The sequence below is a fragment of the Urtica dioica genome, chromosome 8 (genome assembly GCF_054948205.1).
Source record: "Urtica dioica subsp. dioica isolate 48M chromosome 8, U.dioica_male_clone48M_v1_H2, whole genome shotgun sequence".
NCBI classification, from domain to species: domain Eukaryota; kingdom Viridiplantae; phylum Streptophyta; class Magnoliopsida; order Rosales; family Urticaceae; genus Urtica; species Urtica dioica.
In genome coordinates, this window is record NC_142763.1 from 38,042,147 (window position 1) to 38,059,035 (window position 16,889).

A 16,889-nucleotide genomic window follows, 5' to 3' on the forward strand; every position below is an offset into this window, starting at 1 on the left:
GCCCAATTTTGATTACTGGGATTGATTCCGAGTCGGATCCCTGAGTGGCGTGTTTCGCTAGTGCGTCGGCCTCTTCGTTCATGGCTCTGGGGACTTGGGTGATTTCGCAAAGTTCAAACTTGCTTGCTAAGTTTCTAGCTTTCTCGGCATATAGCGACATCTTTTCGCCTTTTGCCTTGTCTCCTTCTGGACTGGATAGCGCAATTCCGACCCCGGACCCCTTTTCGTTGACTGCTCCGTCTACATACATGTCCCAAATCGGGAATTCAACTGGCCTATATGTGAACTCTGCAATGAAGTCTGCGACCGTCTGCCCTTTGATTGCTGGTCGGGGGCTGAAGTGTATGTCATATTGTGTCAACTCAATTGACCATTTCATTAGCCTTCCGGACACGTCAGGTTTTTGCAGCACCTAGCGCAGTGGGAAATTGGTGAGGACTGTAATCGGATGTGCGATGAAGTAGTGTTTTAGCTTCCGAGAAGCAGTGATTAGGGCAAAAGCTAGCTTTTCGAGTTCCGGGTATCTTCCTTCCGCCTCGTTAAGGCGCCGCGAAGTATAATAAACCGGGACCTTGTGTTTTCCCTCATTCTTGATCAGCGCTGAACTTACTGCATGCTCCGAGACGGCTAGGTATATCTCCAGGGGCTCTCCTTCCTGCACTTTTCTTAAAGTCGGAGGCCATGCCAAGTGTTCCTTTAGAGATTCGAAGCTCTCGTCGTACTGCTTGGTCCATTCAAATTCCTTGGAGCCTCTGAGTATATTGAAGAAATGAATACTTCGGTCGGTAGACCGAGAGATAAAGCGACTTAATGCAGCTATGCATCCTGTCAGTTTTTGCACTTCTTTAATGTTTCGTGGTGGTCTCATGTTCCATAGGGCTGTGATCGTCTCTGGATTCACTTTAATGCCTCGTTCATGAACGATGAAACCTAAGAATTTACCTGCAGAGACACCAAACATACATTTATAGGGTTTAGTTTCATGCGATATTGCCTTAGAAGTTCGAATGATCTTCTAAGATCATTCGTATGTTCAACTATTTTTCGGCTTTTAACTAACAAGTCATCGATGTATGCTTCCATCGTAATCCCGAGTAATTCAGCGAACATTCGATTTACTAATCTTTGATATGTTGCTCCAGCATTTTTTAACCCGAAGGGCATTACCGTGTAACAGTATAGCCCCCGATCAGTTATGAATGCCGTGTGATCCTGGTCGGGACCATACATAGGGATTTGATTGTAGCCAGAGTAGGCATCCATAAAACTTAGAATTTCATGGCCTGCTGTGGCGTCTACTAACTGATCTATTCTCGGCATAGGAAAACTATCCTTAAGGCAAGCCTTGTTCAGATATGTAAAATCCACACAAGTTCTCCATTTCCCGTTAGGTTTCTTGACCAGGACGGGGTTGGCTACCCATTTAGGATATTTAGTTTCTTTTATTGATCCGTTAGAAATCAGTTTGTCTACTTCTTCTTTTAGGGCTGTATACCTTTCGGAGTTTAAAGCCCTTCTCTTTTGTCTGATAGGTTTTTCTTTAGGATCTATATTTAACCTATGACATGCTATTTGAGGATCTATCCCCGTCATGTCGGACTGTGACCAGGCAAATATATATAAGCTATTAGATAGAAGAGTAATTAAGTTACTTTTGGTACCTGATTCAAGATATTTTCCAATCTTGAGCTTCTTCTCAAGTTGCTTTGGATCTGGGGCGACTTCCTCGAATTCGTCTCCTGGGCCAATTTCTTCTCGGCTCGGAAGGCGTGGGTCGAAATCTGAGTCGATCATCATAACTTTGTGGACATCTTTGTCCTGACTCTCTTTGAGATAATTCGCATAGCAGCTCCTTGCGATAGCCTGAGTTCCGACTACTTCACCTACCCCGTGCTCGGTAGGGAACTTTATCTTCAAATATTCCACCGACGTGATGGCCCCAAGGGACTGCAAGGTCGGCCTACCAATGATCGCATTGAACGAAGATTTTCCGGGGACCACTATCCACGTTGTGTTGGTTGGTTTACTCCTCGGCCTCTCTCCCATTGTTATTGGGAGTGAGACTAATCCCTTAGGCTGGATTGAGTCTCCTGTGAAGCCATAGAGATTTTCAGGGGAGGGAGCCAACGCGTCTTGCTTAAGACCCATCTTATTGAACGTGTCTTCATAGAGCACGTCAACAGCATTTCCAGTGTCCACCAAAATTCGGTGTACATTCCTGTTGCCGATAAGAACCGATATGACCAATGGATCGTTGTGAGGATACATCACCCACCGAGCATCTTCTGCAGTAAAGGTGATAGGCTCCGAGCTAGGTTTGGCTATCTTGTTAGGCCTCTGCTCGGCTGTAAACAAGATCTGCCGGGGTCCTGCGTAGGCTTCCCTTACATAGCTCTTTTGAGCGCTCCTTGAAGTTCCTCCCACATGTGGTCCTCCGACTATGAGTGAGATTTCGGCATACGCCTCACCTTTCTGTTCCTCTTGTTCCCCTTGCTCGGCCTTGAATTTCTTCAACGCTCATCTTCGGATTAGAGCTTCTATGGCTTCTTTGAGGTTGAAACAGTCGGCAGTGCGGTGACCGATGTCCTCGTGGAAAGCGCAATATTTTGTTTTATCTCTCCTTGAGATATCTTTCTTGATCGGCCTTGGCTTAGGGAAATCTTCCTTGTCCTGTGTAAGACTAAATATCTCCTCTATCGGGGCATTGAGCTTATGATATTTATCGAACTGACTGGAGAAAGGTTTCAGAGGTCCTGCTCCCGACCGGCTCTTCTTCGGTGGGCGGTTGTCCTCAGAATGTCGTTCCCTGTGCTCTTCTCGGTAGCTCTTTGGCGGCTTTGCTTTTCTTGCCGCCAGCCTAGCTTCCTCCGCGTTGATATATTTCTGAGCTCTCTTCAGAAAATCGTTGTAATCCCTTGGACTAGTCTTCTGAAGTGACCACCAGAATTCTGATTCTGTTCGGACGCCGGAGGAGATCCCAAAGAGCTTAAAGTCTTCGTTCAGATCGTCAACTTGAAGAGCTTGCTCCGAATAGCGATTAATAAAATCTTTTAGAGACTCGTCATGGGCTTGTCTCACCGCCAGCAGCCTTTCTTTGGGAGTTTTCCCTGAGCTGGAGCCGACAAACTGTTTCATGAATTTTCTAGATAGCTGTTTCCAGGATCCTATGGAGTTTGGCTTTAATTTTCTGTACCATCTTTTGGCTGAGCCAGTCAGGGTGATAGAGAAAGCTCTGCACATAACTTCTGGTCCGGCTCCTTGCAGCAGCATCCAAGAAGAAAAGGTGTCTATATGGTCTCCCGGGTCGGTCTTTCCATCGTATACTGGGATGCTTGGCATCCTGAAACGATCAGGCAACGGGTGTTCTAACACGCGGGCCGTGAAAGGGGAGACAGCTTCTCCGACTTTCGGAATAGACTTCTTCTGACCTAGGGCTACCTCTTCGATCCGACGTTCCAATCTTCTAAGATTTGTTTTGTTGGTGCTTGCACTGTCTTCGGTCTCCGAGCTTTCTAAGCTGTGCCTGAAAGTGCTTGAATCTCCTTTGTCCATGATGGGCTGGTACCGATCAGGAATCTTTTCCTGACTGTACTGCTCCTTCTCGGACTCAGAATCATCTTCCATCCTCTCATACCGATCTCTAGCATGTTTCCGAGGTTTCTTAACTTGCGGATCTTGTCCGATGGGTTCTTTCCCTGATCGGTGTGAGGGCTCTTCATCTGGGATCACTATCGCGCTTCGCAGTGTGACCCTTTTCGCCTGCAGCCTTCTCTTCAATTCCCTGTTATTTGCCTCTAAGATCGAGAGACGCTCTTGCATCTGTCTGAATTGTTCTTCGAGGCTGGGTTCCGGAAGGAGTTCAACTATTTCTTCCGAGGTGAGAGGCAGGGTGCGGTTATGGTGCTCTATCTCCGTCTCCTGGTTAGAGACAGCGTTCACGGGTGTGGACGAACTAGCCATATTCTTCAGCTGGTCCCCCTCCTTCTAGCGCCAACTGTTGACCTGTAAAATTAGTACAACAATATCTCACGAAAATACATAGACTCCGAGTACAAGGGCTCCGAGTACAGAGGTGATTTAGGCAAGACTTTCTCTTTATACAGACGAATCTAATACAAGAGAGCAGTGTTTTCTAGAGGTTTCAAGTGAAAGAAAGTGTGTAAAAAAGTCCTTGCTTCGTTCTGTGCCGCGGCTTCTATTTATACTCATCTGGTGTGGCTTCGTGGTCGTGTCTTTGACGGTTATTCTGAGGAACGTGGGGTGATCAATCCCACGTTCTGGACGGTTTTGGGTAACTGCCTCTCGCTGAGGTGGACGGTTAATACTCTTCGTATGGTTCCTGAACCGTCAAGGTGTGCGTTTTAGAGTTTGAAACATGTTTTCTATTGGTTTTGACTAGTCTTTGACCCACGTTCTTCTCTTCTCTTCGAAATTCTGATCGGTGGGTTTCGTTCTTAACTTATGAACGGTTCGTTCCTTTTCAATGGATGGCCCTTGGGTTTACTTAACCTGAGCTCGATGCTGGATTCTTCTCGCTGCTCGGGAGTCCGACTATCCTGCTCGGAGTCTGACTAATTTATCCCGTAACATAAGCAGTTAGGAAAGCTATTGGATTCTATTTCGGAGATGCATGTAATTGTAAATTAACTTTAGACTAAGCTCTTTTAGCTAATCGGGATATAATATATATTTTTGTTATCCAAGACATGGAAGTGCTCATTTGCCATCAAACCATAGGCTTAGATAGGGTTGTGCCGAAAAATCGTAGACCGTTATGACCACCGATTTTTAAGCTACTGGTTTAGTCTAAAATGGTTTTTCTAGTATGGTCCAAAATTGGTTTGAGCGGACTTATTCTTTTCCTTTTATTTTATTTTATTTTAAATTGAGTGGATTTAACTTTGTAGTTTAGGTTGAACCCATTGAGTTTCAGTTGAGCATGTCAATTTCTAGCACGATTGTGTCAAGACATTGGATAATTGAGAACCCATTTTTTGCTTGTTAAATTAATAAAATAAAATATATAGATACTAAAACTATCTAAAACTGGACAACCTATTGGGAAAAAAAAGAAGAAAATGACCAAGCTTGACCAGGTGGATTTAAAATAGTTAGGTCTGGATTATTCTCAATTTGTCCAAATAAATGGTGTCGACTGATTTGGGGATCACTTTGCACATCTTTTATCCTTAACAAGTCTCGCGGTCTTTGAGAAGCCTAAGAGAAGACACTAGACCACCATTGAGAAAAAACAAAGTCAGTTTAGTGGAGTACTTGAACTTGATATTCTTAGATTAGAACAACTCCAATGCGAGTTGAATAATTTTAACACATCAGCGAAAAAAAAAAAAAAAAAAAAAAACAATTTCGTCCGTATAATCTATTGGCAACTTAAAAAAATAAACACTCCAATGTCGAAACTAATCATTCTTGTGCGTTTGTATAGTATTTTACTATTTATCATTGTTATTTATTTATTTGGTTTTAAAAAGTGGGCATTGGTGTGCCATTGCATTGCATGGCATGGCACTAAACGTGGCCTAACGGTAGCGGGACGGGACGGAATCCCCGCTACCGTTAGGAACAGTAACGGGACCGGGAGTCCCGTTACTGCTATTGGGACGGGACGGGAGTCCCGTTAATGGGACTAACGGGACCGGGACTCCCGTTAGTCCCGGTAAATTTTTTTTTTTTTTTTTTTTTTTTTAATTTCGGCCGTTGGATCTTTGATCCAACGGCCCAAAAAACTAGCCGTTTTTTTTTTGTCCGTTGAAATAGAGCCGTTGGTGCCTTGAACGAATGCACCGTTTTGAAGAAAATTGGTTGCACTTGTCTCAAAACGCCTCCGACCTAACCACCCAATACTCTTTCGATCCAAATTATGTTGCTCATACTTTCGGCCATTCGGAATTCACCGAAATTCCAAACACCCAAGTGTCATACTACCCTCAAATGGATCCCGAGCAAGCCTATAAAGCTCAAATTCGGCCATCCAAAGTGGCTTTTCAAGAATTTCAAGAATTCGAGCAACATTATCGTGAATCCCAAAATCCAAATGAAGAAGAAGATGACGATGAAACCCAAAATCCAAATGAAGAAGAGGAGGAGGAGGAGGAAGAAGAAGACGTACCACTACCACCACCTCAACGTCGAAGTCAAGTTCCACGACCTCGACTACGTGAACAACAAGAGGAGACACAACAACGACGACAACGACGAGCACGACAACAACAACATAAAGGTGCTCAAGAACAACAACAACCACCACGACGTCGTGCTAGGTTCGTTGTGTGGACTTTCTCTGAAGAGGTGATTGCGAACGGCGAGAAAGCCGGAAAATGTCATAGTTGTGGCAAAATCTTCAACGCTCACAACATAAGAGTCGGGACGTTGCTATTGTGGAGTCATCACAGGCACTGTCAGGGGAATCAATCTGGAGACTCGTCAAGTCAGGTAAGTCACATCGATCCTGTAAGCTTTAGACGTGATTTAGTAGAATATTTTATTTCCACCGATCAATCTTTTAGTCATATCGAATCTCAAGGCTTCGTTAGATTCATGAGTTCTATAATTCCAAACGTTCAAATAATGTCTAGGAAAGCCTTGAGATCCGATATCCTAAAATGGTTTTTAGTAGAAAAGGAACAAATGAAACAAACAATATCATCTGGTAGGTATAGCGTAGCCTTAACCTCGGATATCTGGACTGGTCAATCTAAGATGGATTTCATGAGCGTTGTAGTGCATAATATAGACAACGATTGGAACCTGAACAAACGTATCATAGCCTTTAGGAGGATAGAAGATTCTCACACTGATGAAAACATCTTAGACATCATAGTTAGTGTTATAGCTGAGTGGGGTTTGACCGATAGGATTATATCTGTAACCTTAGATAATGCCACAAGCAACAACGCCATGATTAGAGAGTTAAAGGAAAAACTTAATGTTTACGATACCCTTTTGCATCAACGATGTGCTACCCATATCATAAACCTCACAGTTCAAGCCGGAGCCGCTAGTTATGACCCTTCGATCAACAAGATTAGGAATTACATTAGTTGGATAAATAGTTCAACCTCTAGAGTAGATGAGCTTAAGAGACGCCTTAGAGTAAACGGTCTCCTAGAGCGCACCTTTCACCTAGATAACAAAATTAGGTGAAATTCTACATTTCTCATGTTGACCAACTTTTTATCCGAGCATTATGTCGATGTTATTGTTTCTTACATTAACAGCGAACATGGCGATAACGCTATATCCGAATATGATATTAGGATGGCTGAATCATTTGTTTTTTTCTCGACATTTTTTACAAAGAAACTTGTTATCTCTCTGCTGTTTACACTCCTATTTCTTTTCTCGGTCTTCATACTATGACCGCAATTGCTGTGCATCTTGATAAATATAAAAACGAAACAATTTTTGAAGATTCTATTCAAGCAACGACAGCCAAGTTTTTAAAATATTGGGGGGCTGGAAAGGTTTCATTATTATACGGTTTCGGAGCCATTCTAGACGTCCGATGTAAAATTGGTGGTTTAAAAAAATTTCTTAAGTACATTAGAAACCATTTCGTGGACCAAGATTACATTGCACTTGATCTCGCGGGGATCGTGCAAGCTTTTTATGATCTTTTCAGGATATACGAGGCGAAACTCCTACCGCAATATCGAGCACAACCAACTCAATCACAGACGCAGTATCCAAGAAGACAACAATACACGAATGTCTTCGTCAACGCGCCCGCTTACAGCCCATTGCCTCAACAACAAGAAGCTGGGACAAGTCAGACGAGGTCGAGGGCAACCGACGCACGGTCCCATCCGGAGATCCAATAGTACGATCGGAACGAGTGGGTCAAACCGGATGACGAAGCCATCGACCTATTGGTTTGGTGGAGACAGAATGCGAGGAGGTTCCCGGTCTTGTCATCTATGGCATAAGACATCTTCACCATCCCTGTTTCAACCGTTTCATCTGAGGTGGCTTTTAGTAGCGCGGGCCGCATCATCGACGATAGAAGATGTAGCTTGAAACCGGAGATGGTCAAAGCATTAACGTGTGGTAAGGATTGGATTCAACATAGAAATCGAGCACAAGAAACATTCATGTGCTTCGATATTCTTGACGATTTTGAAGTTGATTTCGCAAATGTAAAAATAAATGGTTGACTAACTTGTATAACTAAGGGATATCCCGGCCCTTGTCCGGGATAAATTTTCAAATAATTAACGAGGAAAGGGGTGCTCTTTTTCCTCGCCGTCGCACCTTTCTAGGGGTCGGTGAGGTTTTTTAGGAGGACCATTTTTAATTTCACATTCTTCTTTATTAATTTTTTTCTACCAACTTAGTTTAAAATCATTTCAATTACATCCTTATATTTAATTATTTAAATTCTTTTAAACCGTTTTTTTTTTCTTTTTTTTTTATGCCTAACGGGGTCCGAATTCCCGTTAGGCAAATCCCGCTACCGTCCTGTTACTTAACGGGACGGGACTCCCGTTTGGCCAATTAACGGGATGTTGGGAATATTGCCCACTTGAAGATAATGAATAAATGATTGTTAAATTCGATAATAAGAATACTTTATTAGCATTATATGATTAGTGGGTTGAGTTCTAAACAATTAGAATCAATAACAACTATCGGGCTGGGCACTTGAGTTCAGGCGGTGTGCTAAAACATAGTCGATGACTGATATATGCCTGGAAAACTATATCTAAAGTCATATATGTGGAACACATAGGTGAAGGCTGATCACTATGTGGGAGCATTCTACACTTATGGTAAGTGTACGACTTGGACAGGTCTTGGTGTAGATGTGTCATTTAAAGACCGTTACGACACACTAACCGAGGCCACTATGATGGTCACAGTGAGACTTGATCTAAATCCTGAAGTGATCATGGACACTGGGTTATGTTACTGAGCTCTTTGACTCATTCGCTAAAAGGCTATTCATGCTAATCACAGCTTATGTCTTGGGAGTCTCTCATAGCATAATTCGAGTGGGAAATGATTTAGAGATACGGAATCCAGCCTTCCTGAAAGAAGGTTAATGTTCTCTCACCTAAGGGTTGATTCCTGAACCGATAGATTGCTAGCACTTTCGAAGTAAGTAACGTTCGAAAGAATCTTTCGCTGGGGAAGCAACAATGCTTAGGGCTGATATGTATCAAGGGAAGTATAACGGAATAAATTGACTTCTCTCGATACGGGTTGAACCTGGAGGATCTTGATCACGAACTGACTACATCAGTGGACACTCGTCACGATGAGTAAATATAATTCTTGTATAAAGGAGAGTTCAGTCTTGGCTTACAAAGTGGAGTATTTGACCAAGATTAGACGAATCGATGGAAAAAGAGAAAAGACTATTTCGTCTATTTCATCGGATTTGTTAAGCTTCTATTACTAAGTCCATAGTCCCCGATTCGGCTCTAATAACGGCGGATAAGAACTTTCGTATAATAATGTTTATCATTATTAATCTCACTTGCTGTAATTGTGATTGACAGTATTAATTCTGGAAAACAGGTATTTGCAAAATTATATAAATATTTATGGTAGAATTGTTTATTTATTGTTTGATCAAGTAAATAAACAATTATTAATTATTTGTTTATTGTTCGACCAAGTAAATAAATGATTAATTGTGTTTTAAGCAATTGGGCCTCGCACACATGGAAAAGTCGAATTAGGTTTTTTGGCACTAGGGATTGCGCAAATCACCTTGGCCGTGTGCCATCAAGTTCGAAAATTTCAAATTGGTATTTACCAATATTTTTTCTTTAGTTGTTTAAATAAATGAGAGAGAATAATATAAGATATTGTCTTTTATTCTCTCCTTATTTAAAGGAAAGTATTTAGGAGAATATATGAGAATATATTTAAAGGGAAATAATATATTCTCCTTTATTATCTCACTAAATAAAATATTTTCTATTTAAATAGAGAATAATATCTCATAGATCTTGATCTGATGGATGAGAGAAAAAGTAGGATTCACTTGTTGAGATCCGATGGCCTAGATTTAATCCAGTAGTGTGAACACAATAAAAGGAAATAAAATATTCTGGAAGGTTCCATGAATATCTCATTTTACTACTATAAATAGGGGTTCATGAGAGGGCAAAAATAAGTATTTTTTTTTCGAGAATAATTTCGTGGCTCTCCTCTTGGCGGTGCGAAATTTTCTGCCTCTCCCCATCGAAAATTCGTTTTCATTTTTAGTAAAATAAGAGAGAGATCTCGAAACACCTAGTTTCGTGATCTAGTGAGATAAAGACTGTGCCCACTCATCTTTCTTATTCGTCTCGGAGATTACGTTTCGGAAGACTAAGGTGTCATCCTCGAGTCCTTCATCAACACGACGCAAGGAGTACGCGATTGGTTTAGGAGCGTTCTGTAGCTGAACCGAAAATCAATATAAGTATTCGTTTTTCGCTCAAATCGGTTGCGTGATAAAAATGCTCTCGTGAATTAAATTAATTAAACATAACTAGATCTTGTTAATTATAACCATAATTTAATTAGCTTATGATCAGCGTTATTAATTATTTTTCCGCATTAATATGGTTATATGGTAGAATCATCTCCAACGAGTGGTATCAGAACGATTGTTCGTGTCTGATACGAGATTGATTCCCCAACCAGTGGTATCAGAGCTAGATGTTATGATTAATTAATCGATTCGTTCTTGTAATTAATTTAAATATGGTTTGAATGAAATTATATGTGGATGTGAATTTCATACAATTCAATATATGATATGTGGATTGTGATTCGTGGTTTGATCGTAGAATATTTGATTCTCGTTTTTTCTAGATTTTTTTTGGTAAACCCGAAATTCAAAGGGTATAGGCTTTATGTAATTATTATTATTGTTATAATCCGATGGTGCGACGTTCTTGATCACGATGATCGGCGAGAGACGGACACACAACGAAGAAGCATGACGGACGAAGAAAGCCTCCACGACTACGCCACAAGAAAACTTGTCACAAAATTTTGTGACAAGTCTCGGCCGTCCTCTTCGTGCCGGGCCGCGCCCTCGTGGTGGTGGCGGTCCGGTGCAGCCTCAAGTCTAATCTTGACCTAGGTCAAGATTAGAGGATTCGTCCGGGCCTCAGCCCGGAAACCCTAGTGGGCCCACGGGCCCACTCATTAAAAAAAATTAAGTTTTTAAATGTTTTATTTAATTAATTGTATGGGTTGAGCTCTAATGATTTTTATTTAAAACATTACAAAATAAATGATTGTGATATCGATTTATTTTAAATGGGACATTAGAATGGGCCCTCACTTAATTAATTTTTTCGATAAAAAAAATTAGAAAAATTAAATAATTTGATATTGATTTATTTTTCTAAGGGACATAAGAATGGGCCCAATTGAGTCCATGGGCCAATATGATTGGTCTCATCTTGATTTACTTTATAGAATCAAATAGGAAACGATCAATCCGAATCAAACCATTCTTGCATGCTCTTGCTTGTTTATTTAATTACTATGCCATGCTTGTAAGCTATAACTTAGATCATGTATCGTATGTTAATGGTTGTCATGGGCTTTCATTCATTAAAATTATCTAATTGGATTAGGATAGTTAATTAATGAATGAGTTGAACGGATCGGAGAGCTCTGTCACTAAGCCGATAAGAGGCTAAGTTGGGAGGTATTTAAGAAGACCTAGTGTCTCACCTTCTCTACTGGGAGCTTTTCCGTGATGGAATACTATTAGGATAATTAAGACTAGATGTCACGAATTCCTAATCACTAAGCTATATCGAAACATTTGTTTTTAAATGTAGCTTAGAAACACTCGAGTTTTTAATATGACTTAGTTAACTCGAGTGGATCACCTAGATTAAAGTTAATGCTAGAAAAATTAAAATACTGAAAGTATATTGAGTCGTAAGGTCTCCAACATTGACACAACACCCTGAGGATGAAAGATCCCCTCGTGACCAGCGGTTTTATAAACATGGTGGTCAGTTCCATTCGGAAGGGCTTTTCTGATTCCAATACCAAGGTTGTGTCTCTGACGATAGGTGGGAGGGTTGATCTCTGCGTGTACTAGTTACGCTAGTACGTATGAGCTAAATTTCTTTCACTGAAATGTTGGGTTGACTCATGCACGAACCAACCGGTGGTTGCTCATGTGGCCAAAGATTCCTATAAAATTGGTAGTTAGTGAGCATAGTTATGAAGGTGCATGTACTATGATTGCTCACTAATCTGAGATGGTTCTCATTTTCACCAGGTGTACTCCGTTACGTCACCAGAGTGAAACGGACTGTGGCTATTAGTCGAATTACCATGTAATATAAAAACTGGGTTCTTTTGATTAGTATTTTATCCCGTGCATGTTTGCATTATAGTTTTTATTTCCTAAATTATATTGATGGTTGTTTCTTTTCATATTGCTAGTAAATGTGCTTTTATGTTTTTAGTAATCATGTCGAACCCTATTATGGCCCTGTTGTCGAAAGACGTCCTGACTGGAGATAACTTCCCCAAGTAGAAGTCGAGTCTCAACATTGTACTTGTGAGTGAAAGCATTCGCTTTATCCTCATTGAAGACAGACCTCTTCTTCCTGCTCATGGTGCCTCCAAGAACTTGAGGGATGACTATGACAAGTGGACTACTGCCAATAACAAGGCGGTGACCTACATGCTCGTAAGAATATCTGATGCGTTGCGAACTAAGATGGAAGGGAAGGAGACCGCTGTGGAGATCTTTGACTCGTTGCAACAAATGTTTGGGATGCAAAGCGAGCAAGCCCGCATTGAGCTCACCCGTAAGTGCACTAGCACTAGAATGACTGCGGGAACTCCGGTGAGGGATCATGTCATGAATATGACTAACTACTTCACCGAAGCTGAACTCCATGGGGCACAGATGGATGAGGTTACTCAGGTGGGAATAATCCTGAATTCCCTTTCGAGTGACTTCATACAGTTTACGTCCAACTACATCATGAACAAGTTGACGTATGGACTGTCTCAACTGTTGAATGAACTACAGACTTTCGAGTCTATCACTCGACATGGGAAGAACAAAGGGTCGGCTCTCTATGCTGACAAGAGTTCTTCGCCTAAAACCAAGAAGAAGTTGACTTTTGGTGCTGAGTCATCTAAGGCACGCCCGAATACTTCAAAGGGGAAAGGTCCCGCTAAGAAGGAAAGGAAGAACTTCAAGAGAAGTGGAAAAGGAAAAGAGAAGAAGCGAGAAAGCATTGGTAAATGCAACCACTGCAACACTGAAGGTCATTGGAAGAGGCATTGTCCTTTGTACTTGGCTGAGCTTGAGAAAAACAAGAAGAATGCTGGTATGGTACCTTAAAATTCATGATTAAAGATATCCTAAAAATGTTTTGAGGATAATTATTCATGAGCATACTTCTTTTCTTGTTGCAGAGCATATCTGATGGAGCACACGTGTGTAGACGAGCTTGTTGAACAATGTCGGATTCAAGCCCGAATTGTAGAGAAGCTCATGCTCCATTTGAAGATCTAATTTCCCGCTAGTTTTATTACTTTCATTTTTGGATTTATTTTTGAACATGGGATGTGTCATTTAATAATCCGAGGTTCTCTGGACTGTAGCCTTTATGGTTATTCCAGATAGGATGAATCTTTTTTTCTTTATGTTTTATTACATTATTTATGAGCACATGGTTGTGTCTTTAAATATTTCCTTCTATAATTGAATGCCTTGATTGCTTTTATGATATTTGAATATGCATGAATGCTTATGTCCTTATGAAAAAGGTATAGAATATGAAGGTCACGTTTTTCCGTTCGTATGCTATATAGAAGCACAATAAATAAATATAAATATTTTCTAAGTTATTATATCTGTTAGCATTTAATTAGCTTTTATTGCTTCATTAAATTCTTATGTTGAATATGTTTTATTGTTTAAGAACTATTTAGAGCTTTGAAAGCGTCTAAATAATTATTACCATTATTCGACAATGACTTGTGCGAATAATAAGTAATAAAGGAGACACAACTAAAAGTTAGTGTTGATGATGAATTAAATTAGTGGGAGCTTCCTTAATTGGAACCTAGTCACTAATATTCGTATTGATTGAGTGGGAGCATCCTTGAATGGAACCTAGCCACTCTAGATTTATTGATTGAGTGGGAGCATCCTTAATTGGAACCTAGCCACTGTAAAATTCAATAATCAAGTAGGAGCATCCTTAGCTGGAACCTAGCTACTCTTATTCATTGACTTAGTGGGAGCATCATAAATGGAACCTAACCACTAAATAACCAATATTATAGAGTGGGAGCATCCTTAATTGGATTCTAGTCACTATTGTTCAATAAAAGAGTGGGAGCTTTCTTTAATGAAATCTAGCCACTTGTTGTTCAATGAATAGCAATCCTTCATTGGATTAAACCCATCATTGAAGATGGCATTCTTAACCGGAATGTATATGCTATTATTCAATAAGTAAAGTGGAAGAGTAATCAATGATTACGTTGCCACATAAATCAATGAATTGAAAGGAATGATAATTTCGAATTATCTTGTCGTTAAAATCAATAACCTAGTCGGAGCATCCTAGAATGGATCCTTGTCACTCTCATCAACAATAAACTTTCCTTAAATGGAAAGACGTGATCTTGAGATATCACTCTCGATCAAACTAACTTGTCTGAAAGTTATTAGCCCATATTTAATAGATCTACCTGTTAAGCTATTAGCTTAAATGAATAGAGAGATCTATAAAAGGATTAATGAAATGGTTTAAGCTTTAATAAGCTATAAGGTAAGGGATTGAGCCCTTAAGGAGAGACATTATCATCAATGATACTCTTCTTTATAATACCACGAACCACTTCATTAGGGATCTTCAAAATTGAAGATGAACTGTCCTTTGAGGATGAAGTTCCAATAACATAAAGACATGGATCGAAGTATTTATACTACTAAACCTTTTGAAATATGAAAGGTAGATCCTAAGTACTTAACAAACTAATCATGATTGTACATGGATGTTTGTTATAATCAATATTTTGAGAATGATCGATAAGTGTAGCTCCTAAACAAGTGTCATGAATAAAATCATTACTATTATAGTTCTAGACCTCATTATGACACAAGTAAATTGACTGAGTTAATTGTTTCTAAAATTAAATTTAGAAACGGCATGCTTGTTCCATTATGTCTCAAACATACTTATTGATATAAGGTATGAGCTCAATGTTGAGGCTATTGACATTGTCTTTAAAAGGACTAATAATTAGACCTTAGACAATGTCGTATTTCCGAGAATAACTACATGTGTTGTAAACACTGTAATTTCTGGAAATAGTGAGATACTTAGTTATTTAAATACAGTAGATCCTTAAAGTCCTGTGTATATATTGAATATGAACACGACAAACAAGGATGAACTATAAATAACCAAGTAATGGATATAGGTCAATAAAGTTCTTATTTAAACACGTTCAATAAATCACACTATAGTAAGTGGTGATGAGGTCAAACCATGCAATGGTGCAACCTGTTTTGGCACCAAAGGGATGTACACCTTGATAGGGAGACTTGCTATCTTTAGATATAAAGTCTGGTGTATAATCTAAAGGTATGCGAAGTGTTAATTTGTTCTAAAGTAAATTTATTTACTATGAACAATTTGTCTTGACCTTAAATGGTAAGTCAAAGATCACTTGCAAAAATGCATGAACTAGAATAATATGAAAATGGGACATATGTCAGGTCGACATAAATGATAGAGTATAGATAAAAGTGGGAATCCATATGATGGGAATCTCAATCCTGGGTCAAGGTATAAACCTGTTGTCAATGGTGCCCACAAGAAGAGTTGTAGTCTTTATTTTGTACATTTTATGTAATAAAGTCTCATGAAGACTCTTGCTTATAATTGCCTATTCATTCATTAATAAAGTTGAAACGTTCATTCATTCTTTCTTTGTTTGAAGCTTTATGATAAAACCTTAGTCTTTTAGTCCATAAACAAACTTAACAACTTACGAAGAGACAAATGTAGATTTGCATGAACAAACTCTTCGTAGTTTGCTTAAAACGATATATTCGCAATCTAAGGGTCAAAGGACTATTGACCTCAGTACGATTGTTAGAAGAATCTATGATGTCTGGTTATGAGGCATTGAGAGTTGGAGACTCTATAGTTCTTCTAGGTATCTTCCGAAGGTACTGAATTGACCAGTGCACTTCTAGAGACAAGATAAGAACAAACCATTTAACCTCTTATGTCTCGAAGTCACTATGTATGAATTGCATCATGCTTACCTTAATCCTGAAATGAGACATGTCATTTCACACCTTAGTATTCTCATTTGAGAAAGTCAGAGTTCGGACTCACTATGTGATTCCGAACAGGGCCTATTGGTGAAGTACTAAGTTGTGAGAATGTCATGAGTAAGTTTATGAAGTTCTCATAGATATGGAATTCATGTACAAGATTGCTGAAATGCAATGTATGTCACCTCATGCTTTGTTCCTTGGAGTGTGAATAAATGAACTGGCCAGTGTCCAAATTGAGTCCTGACTCTTTTGGATGAAACAATGTGACTTGTTAGCTACTCGTCAATACATTGTTTCTAACTTATTCACAAGCGACAAAGGAGTTGAGGAAATAACAGCTAGAAGGGTAAAATGGTAATTTAGTAAATCCCGACTAGCTGATGACATTCATGAAGGGTAAACATAGATAATATTCAGTGGATCCGCTCATCATTATTAGGTCGAATTCTTGAGTATAAAATAAATTCATTTGAACCGAGAGATTTTCAGTGTCAACTCTTTAGTGGAGTCAGTTGGCATTAAGCTAAACTTGGAAAAGGTTTGTGAACTTTTGAGTCCAAGTGTTTAGCTCAAG